The sequence below is a fragment of the Terrapene carolina genome, unplaced genomic scaffold (assembly GCF_002925995.2).
Source record: "Terrapene carolina triunguis isolate 2854851 unplaced genomic scaffold, T_m_triunguis-2.0 Scaffold191, whole genome shotgun sequence".
In the NCBI taxonomy this organism is placed as follows: domain Eukaryota; kingdom Metazoa; phylum Chordata; order Testudines; family Emydidae; genus Terrapene; species Terrapene triunguis.
This window is the reverse complement of record NW_020664542.1, coordinates 872053-877033: the sequence shown is the minus strand read 5'-3', so window position 1 is coordinate 877033 and position 4981 is coordinate 872053.

Below are 4981 nucleotides of genomic sequence, written 5' to 3'. Positions count from 1 at the left end.
GGGGGGGGGCAGACTGGGCCACGTCTCCTCCCCTCACACCCCCCTTACCTGCTTCAGGCTTCCCGCGAATTAAATGTTCGCGGGAAGCAGGGGAGGGGGCGGAGTTGGGGCGGGGCCGGGGCCCCGTGGAGTGTCCTCCTTTTGGAGGCTCAAAATATGGTAACCCTAGGTTTAGGGTCTGTCTTCACTGGAGTGAAGCCAGGCTCTTACCCGGGTGTTGCTCCCTCCTCTCCCCACACACAGTCTTCTCACCCGAGGGTGCTGGTGCTTTACACCTGGCCTAGGTGGCCTGGGCGAAGTCTGCAGTGAAGACAGACCCATAACCTCTGGACGGGCGATAGAGATTTACCCACGGTCTGTGGCTCCCTCTGCAGATCTGCGAGAGGAGCACCCCGCAGCTTCTGAGCCAAGGAGCCCCCATAAATCCCAGCCTCCCATTGTACCCACACTGCAGCTTTGGGCTGCACGCTCCACAATCCAACTAGCCATTGCACTGCCCAAGCGACACGAGCCCTGGCCTCCTGCCTCTTCTGCAAAGGACCCCATGGGGGCACAGAAGGAGCCACGCAGCGCAGCTGGGTCAGTGCTGTCCCTTTCCACTGAATGATTGGGGATTAGCCGCTTTGTCAGGAACCTGTGACCCAGTGCTTTGATCTGCATTACCCTGCACCCCTGTAGTGTACAGGCACCACGCCCCACTAAATCCAGCGTAACTCCACCTGTGTCAGTGGGAGGCGGAGAGGGTCGGGTCTGTGAAGGTGCATCTTTGTCCTGCAGGACTCCGTTCAGCTAAGAAGGTATCTTGTTCTTGCTTGGTCCATTGCCTGCCTGCCCAGGGAGAATGGTGCCCAGTACTGGATGCTGCCAAGTGGGGCTTGCAAAGGGGGAGAGACCTGGGGAGTAGGGGATGAACCACTCAGAGCCAGGCCTGCGAGTTCCATCCATCTGGGTGAGAGACTAGCAGAGCAGCAAGTGCCCCGGCATGACCCAGCCAACTCCCTCCGCTGGCTCCGTGCTGTTTAGGACATCAGGGTTCAGTTTTCAGAGTAGCAGCCATGCTAGTCTGTATCCGCAAAAAGAACAGGAGTACTTGTGGCACCTTAGAGACTAACAAATTTATTTGAGCATAAGCTTTCGTGGGCTACAGCCCACTTCTTCGGATGCATAGAATGGAACATATATTGAGGAGATATATATACACGTACAGAGAGCATGAAAAGGTGGGAGTTGTCTTACTAACTCTGAGAGGCCAATTAAGTAAGAGAAAAGGGGTTCAGTTGTTAGTACAGGTCCCTCTCTGACTCAGCCCCCTGGATCTGCACTTCCCCCTGGCCTGCAGGGGATCCTCCCTGCAGCCGAGTGACCTGGCATGGCAAGAGCAGCGTGTTCCCGGCTGGCTGAGCCGTGCACATCTCAGACCTGGGGGATTCCCTTCAGTCCAGCAGGGAGAGAGTTAGAAGAGCTGAGCCTAGTGGATTCAGGGGCAACTACAGCTGGTGCTTTATCGGGGTGGGACCTATTCCAGTGGGAGGAGCATGGCCTAGTGGTTGAGCCGGGGGGGGGGGGGGCCGGGAGGACTCCTGGGTTCAATTCCCAGCCTTGCTGTGTAGCCTGGAGCAAGTTGCTTCACACGTGCGTGCGTGTGTCTGTTTGCCCAGTTGTGAACTGGGGGTGGTGATCGGTCCCGTCTCCCCAGGGGCTGAACTCATTAGTCTCTGAAGTGCTTTGAGCTCCGGCTCCCAGGGAGAGGCGGGAGCATTTCAGTTGTGGAAGAGGGGAGGACGTTTGAGAGGAGCTGGGCCTTCCCTCCAGACGGGACGGGACAGGCCAGGCCCGCCGCTGGCGAGGAGAGCTCAAACTGTGGCTAAGGGCTGCATCTCCATCAAGCCAAGCGAGGCAGTTACAGCCCAGACTGCACAGGTCATGACCTCAGCTAATGAACTAGTCCCCACACTTTTCAGGGGCCTGGAATTTCCTGCTGTGCTGAAAGACAGTGGGGCCTCACCCTTTGCTCTGTACCCGTGGCTGCCCTGGGGGAAAGGCACCTGCTTTGTTTCCTCATGGAGTCACACCCTCGTAACATCACCTTCGGAGAAGGGGAAAACCCAGGGGCAGGGAGCAAGCTGTAGAGGTTTCAGTGCAGAGCGGATTCACCTCCTAGCGAGATCCAGGAGCAGCAGAGCGATGCCAGCACCCACACTCCAGCATGCTGCCTCCAGACAGGTCAGCCACTGCATCCCCCGCCTGTCTTGCCCCACCCCCCCCTCTCCCCCACTCCCCCGCCCCCCCCCCCCCCAATGCATACAACTCTGCACTACCTCCCCCTAGTCCAGTCAGGGGCTCCCCAAACAGCTGGGCTGCTGCCCCTCAACCCTACCCACTGGCCCTCACCTATCCCAGCCCTGGGCTCCCCACTCAGCTCTGTCTCTCCCCCTCAATCCTGGCCCTATTCAAGCCCCAGGCTGCCCACGCCGCTCACCCTGTTCCCCTTCTCCCTCCCTCAGGGCACCCCTCGCTGTCGCTGTGGCTCCCAGGGTGTCCCCCATGCCCCATCCCTGTGGACCGCCTTGCTGCACGCCCCATGTTCCCACCACACAAACCTGTCAAGCGACATCAGGCTCAACAGCAATGCCGGAAGCGTCTGTGCGAACGTCGCAGGGCACTGGATGAGCCGAAATCCCCTAACCACGCGAGACTGACGACCATGCCGTTTCCAAGGGAAATTTAAAGCCAAACCTCTTCTGGCTGCAACCAGGGCGTGCTGGAAAGGGGCCTTTCTAAACAGCCTCTGACTCAGCCAGCCGGCTCCAGCAGCCAGCCCAAACCCCGGCCAATGGAAAGAGACTCCAGCCCCTTGCCTGCCTGCCAGCACCCAGCCCTCCCCGTGACTTCCTACCGCCCTGCAGAAGGGGCCAAATCACGTACAGGGATCGCTTTGCTTCAGGCCACGTGTCCTCTGCTTTAGGAACAGATCCCTGCCTACTGGGGGAGCCTGCTCGCACTAGTGCTGGCCACACACCTGGCGGGTGGCGGTGGGGAGTCGTCCTGCAAGCAGGGGGGCGTCTTGGCAGTGTCTCCTTGGCTTTTCCTGGGGCTTCAATGTGCACTGGCTGTTTGTAGAGAAACAACTAGGGAAGCAAAATACAAACCAGAAAGACAATTTTCCTATAATTGTTCCCTGTGAATGGCTACCTGTGGGCATCTAGCTTCCTTCCTTTCTACCTGTCGACCTCCTACCCTGTCTATCCTCTCCAGACTATCCTATCCACAGTAGTGCCAATGAGGGAGGATTCTCATCGTAGGTATTAGTTGGTCGATGTTCCCCCTTTCCTTGCCACGCACCTTCCAGGTGCTCCCCACGCCACACTGAGATCTGCACTCCAATTCTCCTGATCCCGTCTTACTTCTCCAGCCACCAGACGGGACCTCTCCGAGCTCAGCCCCTAGGCCTGCCCTGCCGGGGCTGTTTGCTCCTTCCTGTCTGAGTCCCAAAGGAGCAGTCACGACGCTCGGGTATTTTGGTCCCCAGCAGCCTGGAGAATCAGGCCAGGCCCATGTTTAAGGCTCTTTTTAAAACTTCTTGCCACCATTAAACTCAGTGTCCGCCAGTCTGGGCTCCCGTTGCATTGCCCATGGGCTCCATGTCAGGCATGTGCTCCATATGTTAGGGCCCTAGGATACACGCTGTGGGAGCTGATGTTGCACAAATATGTATCTGAGCAGGAACATCTCACTCTGGCTCCCGTCAGGTGGAAAGGGGCAGGTTGTGGGGGGGCCCACTAGAGCAGGCCCCATGTCCTGGTGTAGCTGGAGCCCAGGCGGTGCTAATCCAGCCCTGGTAGGGTCTGCCTCCCCCCAGGGAGTCACCCCCAGACCTGGATGATCCCAGGAATCCAAGGGAAGCCAGGACCATCCATGTCCCGACTCTGGCTGTGACCCCCATCGGTACCCGCTCCCTGAAGTGTGACCCCGGGTACCCTCGGGGCCTTGGCAGAGCTCCCGGGCCTGTGACCGCAGTCTGGGACTCTAGTGACTATTCTCCTTTTCATGGATTTCTGTGAGCAACTTCTGTGAGGCTGGCCCAGTGGGTGTCTGGCCTCACTCTCCCCAGTGCAGCCCCCGACCAGGCAGCCAGGGCTGCACGTGGCCTGGGCAGGGCTAGGGGGATGGTTCAGAGTCTGAGGAGGTGTTGGGGGCACAGTTCAGAGTTGGCGGATGGATTTGGGGGGACAATTTGGAGTCTGGGTGTTGGTTCGGGGAGAAGTTTGGAGCTGTGGGAGCTGGGCTTGGGGCAGGTGCTTTGGCGGGTTTGTGGGGAGCGGTTCAGGGTCAGGGGAGGTGGATTGGGGGGACAGTTTGGAGTGGTGTTGGGGAGATTGTTTGTTTTTTCTTTCACCTGAATCAGATCCCAAGCCCCGTCCTGCTTTGGGACCAGCCGCCACCTGGTGCTGGCGGAACGGCCTGGGCCAGGCTGGGAACCGGGGGTCTTTGGGGCAGCTCTGCGCTGCATGGCCCCCATCACTGGGTGGCAGGTTCCAGCCCTTCCAGGCCCTGCTTGGCTCATGTCTGTGTCTGGGCGGGCAAGTCCCGTGTACAGCAGGCCCTGTGGCCCATGCCAGCTGGAGGGGGTAGCTCTGGCCCATGCAGGGCACCAGGCCTACAGGAGCTGGAGGGGGAGTCTGCTGGGAAGCGGGGCTTGATCATCCCCCGTCCCACCAGGTTCTCGGGCTGCCTTGGGACCAGCCCGGCGGCCCGTCCCATTGCCCGGCCGTGTGGGCTCCTAGCCGAGCATTGCCAGAGCAGCCATGCTGGCTATTGGGTCACGCTCCCCTGGGCCGGGTGCTGCACGCTGCACCAGTTCTGACTAGCCACGTCTTTGAATGCTCCCCCACCCCCCAGCCTCCTTCAGGAGCCCAGCCCAGCCATCCTGAGCCAGCCTGGAGCCAAACGTGCTGTGTCAGCCCAAGACAGACCTGTACAC